An 8,261-nucleotide genomic window follows, 5' to 3' on the forward strand; every position below is an offset into this window, starting at 1 on the left:
CATATTCTCAAACACTGATTCCATGTACTGAGATTGAAATTTCTTGTAGGATCTCCTACTTTTGCTTGCGTTATGGCCTTATGGGGGGTGACATTGCATCTTCTACTGTTATCAATAAACCCAACGGAATAATTTGGTTGTCAGCATGCTGTTGTTGAACCTTTTTCTTACTAGTGGTATGAATGCATCTTTTGCTGTAATAAAATTTTTAATGTTAAAAATTTATCAATCTGTTTGAGTATTATCAATGTGTTTGAGTTAGGTACTTGGTTTTTCAACTTTCTGTCTCATGTAAGTGGTTAAGAAGTTAGAACAAACCAATTTATTTGATTATTTGAATTCAACTTGTTTGAAGATTTAATCTCATTTTTATTGAGAAATTCTATGGTTTGAGTATTTGAATTCATTTTTTCTTAGTATTTTGTTCTTATTAATAGAATTAATCAAATGTATAATTCAAAATTTTAACTATTGTTATGATAATAAAATGGTGATTTTGTTTATTATATTGTTTAACAGTGAGATTATTGAAGCCTACTTATACACAGTTTTCATTTGGTACGAGAGCATGTTCTGCTCGGACTGCAACTTTTATATATGCTGCAGCTTTTGTATGTTGTTTACTCTCTTTTTTTTAATTTATTTTTTAAATTATTTTTATTTATCATCATTGGAGCTTTAGCCGTCCCTACATAGTAAGAGAAAGCTCAAGAAAAAGCTCAGTTGTTTATCTTCTTGAGTGCTCCTTCTTTACCTGGAAATCATAATATTTTCTAATTCCATTATTCCACTCGTTTATGTGTTTGAAATTGGAGTATAACCACCATGTAAATTATATTTGTTTCGTACTCACCTATAATACATATAATTGCATTACATTTGGGAGGAAGACCAAGACTGCACCCTCACGCGCCTCTTTGATCGAGACCCCAGTCCTCTGGCTTGGCAGGCTCTGCATCATCTATGCCCTCCTTAAGGCTGGGCTGGCTGGATCTCATGCCAACCCACTTGTCTCAGGTCTTTTCATTTTTTTTTACACTTTTTCAGTATAGTAGCCTTTTGCCATTTGGGGATGGGTGCTTATTTTTTATTGGTTGTGTTTTTTGTGTCTGATCCAGAATTGGAAATCAGTGACGGCAATGATTCTGCTGATTTAGGGTTCTCTAAATAGACACAGGCTATACTTGGAAAACCAGGTCTGATTGAGCTATTTTTTTTTTGGGATATTGGGAACTATTATGGTGTTCAGCTTCTTGATGCTTCAGTGACAAAGTACCAAGATTATGGTCACTGAAAGAAATTATATGAGACAAGATGTTCTCCACATTTAATTTTTATCCCCCACCCCCTCTTCTGTTTCTCTAACTGTGGTTATACATGTGCATGAAGAAACTAAGAGATGAGCTTACCAGAGCACTAATGGAGGCAAATGAGGGTAATGATGATATAGGAGCTGAGTCATTCAATGAACTTATGAAAGAGTTTACCTAAAAATAAGACCTTAAGACGTTTGCTTTCAAAACCAAAGCCATGGTACATTTAATGAATTTGCTTTCGATAGTTTAATGTGATAAATTGCGTCATTGATCCTAATTTTTGCCACCTGGTTCTTCTAACTGACAATGTCCTTGCTGCCTCTGTTGTTGTGGCCTCTGCAGTTCAAAATTTGGATGCATTATCATAGTAAAGGTACGTGGTTTAATTTCTCTTCTTCAAAGGGAATCACTCTATATACTCAATACCCCACTACCACACCCTTTTCTCACGTAACCATAGCTTTAGTTTCCCTCTATCTTACATCTCCTTTTATTTTCTGTCATTACCATTATCAATTGCAAAGAAGAAATAATGTACATATATATAAGACAAGTAGCTAGTTAGTACCCTCTATATAGACTCATTATTGCAATATATATTTGGTGAAAGCTTAGCTTCAAGGTGCATTTTTTCTCCTAATCCATAGAATATTTCTAATTAATTGGTACATGCAATTGGTGATGATATATTTTTTTTTGTGTAGATGGTGATATCAAGATTTGTTCAGAGCAAGGGAAGGGTATTGGAAGTTAAATTCATTGGCCAAGGTTTAAAGAACATGCAATATTGCAGTGAAATATTCATCAAAAAGTTCCTTGGCAGGTATATATATATATTTGGTTAATTAATTAGTTTTTTCACAAGAATTAATTTGATTATATATGGACTTTTAAGTCTTAATTAATAAATATACCTCTAATCAAATAGTGGAAGCTGTAGACTTGAGTGTCATAAGTCATAACTATAAAATTGGTCAACAAATTGAAAATCACGTTTTAATATTTGCTGGGAAAGAAAAAAGAAGGGAAATTATCATTTGAAAGAGGTAATTATAATTTTCTTATATTTTCTTTTAAATACTATTTAAGTAAGTTTTTAATATCTAATTTGCACATAAAAGAATAAATTTCTTGCCTTTAGAATATATATAGATTTTTAATGAATAGAATTTTAATGAATAGATTTTTTAATATCTAATTATAGTAACATTATTGTTGTTGTTGCTCCCCATTAACAAACTTATGAATTTGTTTCTCCACCACAAACCTGAAACTGTTACTAGTAGCACTCTTCTTCATGCTTCTAGCACTTAACTTAGCCATTATGATTATGATAAAGAGTAGAATGAAATAGTAGCTTTGAATTCAAGTAGTATTGTATAAAAGTGTAGTTTGTGTGATTGTATACACACACACACACACATATATATATATTTTAGCAACATGGATATTTATTTGACAAAACAGAGAGATCGATGGTTGAAATAGAGTTAAATTAGTGTGAGTTTCCTTTTCCTAATTCACAGAAAACAGAGGATTTATTGTGCAAATAGTTAGTGTATGTGAATTTTCTTTTTTAATTGAATAATTTCATATTAATAGTTTCAGATTCAATTTTATATATTTTTTGATTGTGCTCATAATTATATTTTTGTTGTAGGGATTGGATCAAGAGAGTGAGATTCCATCACCAAGAGAGTTAGGAAGTAGGTCTTCTGGAGCGAGCAACAAAGAAGCATGATCTTGTATGATAAAGATTTTATGTATTAAGTATTATTTTTGAAATTATTGAAAAATGTTATCTTTGATATTTCTTTTTGGATTATGATTTTTTATTTTTGGAGACTGTGTATGAATTAAAAATCTTGTTATGATGTTTGATTTAAGGTTATGCTTTTTGGTTATTATGAGATTTTAAAGTTTGAGTTCTAAAAATGTCACTTTAAATACATAGTTTCAATCTCATTTTAAAAAGTATAAAATTGCAATTAGGTAAAAACGACAACTAAAAACGTCATTTTAAACAAAAATAGTGCCATTATATCCTGGTAAAAATGGCAGTTAAAAAATGCCATTTTAAACGAAAAGGATGTCATTAAACCCTGGTAAAAATGGCGGTTAGAAGGATGCCATTAAATCCTGATAAAAATGGCAGTTAGAAATGCCATTTTAAACGAAAAGGATGCCATTAAACCCTGGTAAAAATGGCGGTAAGAAACGTCATTTTAAACAAAAAGGATGCCATTAAACCTTGGTAAAAACGGCGGTTAGAAACGCCATTTTAAACGAAAAGGATGCCATTAAATCCTGGTAAAAACGGCGCTTACAAACCGTCATTTTAAACAACAACAAAACCGCCGTTTTATCTAGTTAAAATACCGGTTAAAATCACCATTTTAATCGCCAGAAAATCGCCGTAATAACCAAAATGGCGTCCAGAATTCCGGCGTTTCTTGGAAGCGCCATTTTCGGTAATAATGGCGGTTGTAACCGCCGTAATTACCTTAAAAAACCGCCATTTTAACCCTTTTTTGTAGTGATATGAGTGGATTTCATCACATAAACCCACATTTATTCATCTAAATACCATGCTTTTTAGATTTCTTCCTAAATTGTGCTTAAAAGTGAAAACATGCCCTTTTGTACTTAATCTTTGTCAATTTTATTCACTTTAATCCCATTTGGTGCCTTGATGTATTTGTTAAGTGATTTCAGGTTTCCAAGGCAAGTACGGGTTGGATAAGTTATGAGAAGAGCATGCAAAAGGGAAGAAACCATGAAGAAATGGGATTTGGAAAGCTGCCAGTCCTGACCTCTCCGTACTAAATTGATCATAACTTGAGCTACAAAAGTCCAAATGAGGCGGTTTCAGCAGCATTAGAAAGCTAACGTCCCAGGCTTCAAAATGATATGCAATTTGCTATACTGAACATAAGTTTAAGTGTGCGTACGCACAAGTCGGGATTCAGCAAGTGTGCATATGCACAGGTCCTGGCACGTGACCTCATTAATTGCAACTCGCTGGCAGTGATTTTTGGGCCCCCAAAATCCAATCCAACACATTTCTGAAGCTATTTCAAGCTAAATTGAAGCTTGGAGAAGGGGGGAGCACTTAGATTTAGGTTTTTACATGTTTTAGTTAGTTTTCTAGGGAGAAAAGCTCCCCCTTCTCTCTAGAATTAGGATTTCTTAGTTTAATTTCTTGTAATTTCTACTTTTAATTCTTGCTTTCCTTTACCTCTCTTTGTCATTTATTGTTATTGCATCTTTGTTCTTCTTCATTTCTTTTTTTATTTTCTTTATCTTGCCATTTTTATGTTATGAACACTCTTTGTTAATTTTACTTTAAATTAATGCAATTTATGTTTTATGTTCATTTAATGCTTTCTTTAGTTGTTGTTATGATTCCCTTGGTTTTGGTAGTTAGCTTTTATTTTTTTAATGCGATTTAATATTATTTTATTTTCATGCACACCAAGTGTTTGATAAAATGCTTGGCTTAGTTTTTTACATAGTTTTTCCTCACTCTTGGTTTGAAATTGATGACTTTGGTGATCCTTGAGTCTTTGATGGCCATTCTTGTTTGATATATTGGAGTAGTTAGTTGATTTGGTTTCTATTGACTCTATGTGACCCTTAGTGTTGACATAGGACTTATGGATTAAAATCAACTATGCCTATTTGATTTATCTTCGATGTAAGGTTGACTAAGTAGGATTAACTCTTCATAATCATCATATGTTTGTGGTCAATGGCTAGGATAGAAAACCTTAGCTCTCAATTACTTGCCAAGAGGTTTCTTGCATTCTAATTTTCCTTGCTTTGACTTTTAGTGCTTTGACATTAATTCCTTGCTTGTTAAGCTTTTCACACTCTTGGTTGGAAAATTGGGTGTTTGGGTGGAATTGAGTTGTAGATGTCCATTCCGCATTGTGGGAGGATTGTTAATTGGTTTGGTTTCCCTTGACTCTAGGTGACTCACTAGTGTTGACTTAGGACTTAGGGATTGGGATCAATTATCCGCTTTTGACTAATCCTCAAGTAGGATTGACAAATGGGATTAATTCCACACAATTGCCATGTTTGTGGTCCATAACTAGGATAGGAATCCTTAATTCCCCAATTCTCACCAAGAGTCCAGTTTTAGCATTTAATTTCCATTTTATTGCATTGTTTTTACTTGCTTTGATTTTAGTTCCTTGCATGATCATTTAATTTCTTGCCATTTACATTACTTGCCTCGTTTGCCACCCCCATGCGCTCTTATAGCCAATGACGAACACTTAATTGCAACTCCTAGGGAAGACGACCCGAGGTTGAATTACTCTTGATCTCGGTTATTATAAATTGAATTTAAAATATTTGATATGGAAATTAATTGTTGGTCTAGACTATACTTTCAACAAAGTGATTCTTGTTTTGATTAATTCTAAACCGACAATAATTCTATATCAAATTTGGCGCCATTGCTGTGGAGTTGCAATGGTATATAGTTTTGGCTATTGTAAATATGTTAATATGTAAATAGCCTGCTTTTTGGTTGATTGTGCGTGTGCTGCTTGCGTGCTTTTAGCTATTGTGAATATGATAGTATGTGAATATCTTGCTTTTTGTTGCTATTGTGAATATGTTGATATTGTAAATATGATATTGTGAATATGTTGACTTGTGGAGATTCTAGCATTGTTGGAAGCTCCATAATGAATACAAGCACAAGTCTCCATTAAAGCTCTCCATAAGTCTAACTTAAAGACAATAAATGAAAGTACTAGGTGGGAGATACTGATAAACCACTATTTTATGATTTATCTTGTGCTCAATTGAGTGATTTTATCAATTCTTCGGCCACTTATTCATATGAATTCGCATGATTTTACAATTCCTTCCTTATGATATGATATATGTGAAAACATATTTCTTATGCTTTAGAAATATTAAATTTAGTTATCCTTTATTACCATTCGATGCCGTGATCTATGTGTTGAGTACTTTCAGGCTTTATAAGGCAGGAATGACTTAGAGGATGGGAAGGAAACATACAAAAATGGAAGGAAAGCACTAAATGGAGTTTTTGAAGAACCTAGCAGCGACGCGAACGCATGAACAACGCGAACACGTACTTTGCGTAAAAAGGCATCGACGAGAACGCGTGCATGACGCGAACGCGTGACTCGTGCGAAACACAACTGATGTGGACGCGTGACTGATGCGAACGCATGAAAGAGAAAAATTCCAGATGACGCAGTCGCATGACCCACGCAGTCGCGTGACGGACCCCACGTGCAGAAAATTGCAGAAGTCGCCTCCAGCGATTTCTAACCCTTTTTTGGTCCAATTCCAAGCCCAAAAAACACAGATTAGAGGCTATAAAGTTGGGAAATCCATCTATTCATTGAACAATTGAGAGAAGACTCATAATTTTACTTTTCATAATTTAGATGTAGTTTTTAGAGGGAGAGGCTCTCTCCTCTCTCTTAGGATTTAGGATTTCTTCTTCTCAATTTCCAGGTTCAATGTTCCTTTTATTTATTTTTCTAATTTAATTTATGAATTCCCGTGTTATATTTGATATCTTTATTAATTCAATTTGAGGTATTTCAGACTTATTACTTCTTCTATCATTTATTATCAATTGATGTTTTAAGGTAGATTTTTCCCTTTTGGCTTTGGTTGAGTAACTGGTAACGCTTGAGTTGTCAAAATAAAGCAGTGATTGAAATTGGGAGTTGCTAATTAATTTGGATATCTCCAAAGCTAGTATTTCCATAGGAATTGACTAGGACCTGAGGATCAAATTGATTGGTCCACTTGACTTTCTTTTATTTAGTAAGGGTTAACTAAGTGGGAGCAATAAACAATTCTCATCACATCTGATAAGGATAACTAGGATAGGATTTCTAGTTCTCATACCTTGTCAAGAGATTTTATTATTATTAATTTATTTTTCTTGTCATTCAAACTACTTGCTCCTTATTTCAAAAACCAAAAAATATTGTTTTTCATAACCAATAATAAAACACACCTCCCTGCAATTCCTTGAGAAAACGACCCGAGGTTTGAATATTTCGGTTATAAATTTTATTGGGTTTGCTTAGGTGACAAACAATCTTTTGTATGAAAGGATTCTCTGTAGGTCTAGAAGCTATACTTACAACGCGATTATATTTGTGAATTTCTTTACCGATAGAAATCCGATCGTCAAAATGGCGCCATTGCCGAGGAAGAAGACCATGGAAGAAGACCATTCTACAATGCATACCAAGATGATAGATATGGTGGACCCCCTTGTTGTTACCAACAAGCCCCACCCTGTGCTTATGAACCATCCTCTCAACACAGCTTTGAACCACCACACTCACAAGCCCCTTTACACCATTCATCCCCATATGATCCTAACCCTTATCCACCCTAATTCCAATCCAATTACTCCCAAGAACCACCACTTCCATATGCACCATGTCCATATCCATCGACCCAAGAATCACAGGCCCGCCTCAAGGAAATAGTAGATCAATTTCATGCAACCCTTCATAAACTGGAGCAAGCAATAAATCAATTATCTTCCATATGTTCGGACACTCAAGGAACTCCCATGGCTCCATGTGGAAAATCTAATAAAGAGCGTAGCATGAAGGAGATACTAGAAACTCCAGTAGACAGTACAGAGCATGACTTTGTAGTGGAACAAGTGGAGGAAGCTGTCATTATAGAAGAAGAAGAGTTGGTTGAAGATTTAGGAGACGCTGAACCTCCATGGGAATCCAGAATTGAGGAGAATTCCGTCAAGGAATTTGCGATCGATGCTAAGGTGGAGAGTGCACAACCCCCAAAGCATGTATCTTATGAAGAACTGGACGGAACAACTCAAGAAGCAGGTTTCCTTGATGATGATAATCACAAGTCAAGTCTTCCTAGTAATGAACTTGCATCTGCAAGTGAATTCTT

The 8,261-nt window shown here is 34.3% G+C and overlaps 1 long non-coding RNA gene across 1 annotated transcript; it reads left to right on the forward strand.

The window, feature by feature from the left end:
- The first annotated feature begins 772 nt into the window (after nt 1-772).
- On the forward strand, nt 773-1,730 carry LOC110274135 (uncharacterized). Its single transcript, XR_002365963.2, has 3 exons — nt 773-1,017; nt 1,119-1,196; nt 1,390-1,730. It is a non-coding gene; the product is annotated as an uncharacterized LOC110274135 (long non-coding RNA).
- Nucleotides 1,731-8,261: the final 6,531 nt, after the last annotated feature.

The sequence above is a fragment of the Arachis duranensis genome, chromosome 7 (genome assembly GCF_000817695.3).
Source record: "Arachis duranensis cultivar V14167 chromosome 7, aradu.V14167.gnm2.J7QH, whole genome shotgun sequence".
NCBI lineage: Eukaryota > Viridiplantae > Streptophyta > Magnoliopsida > Fabales > Fabaceae > Arachis > Arachis duranensis.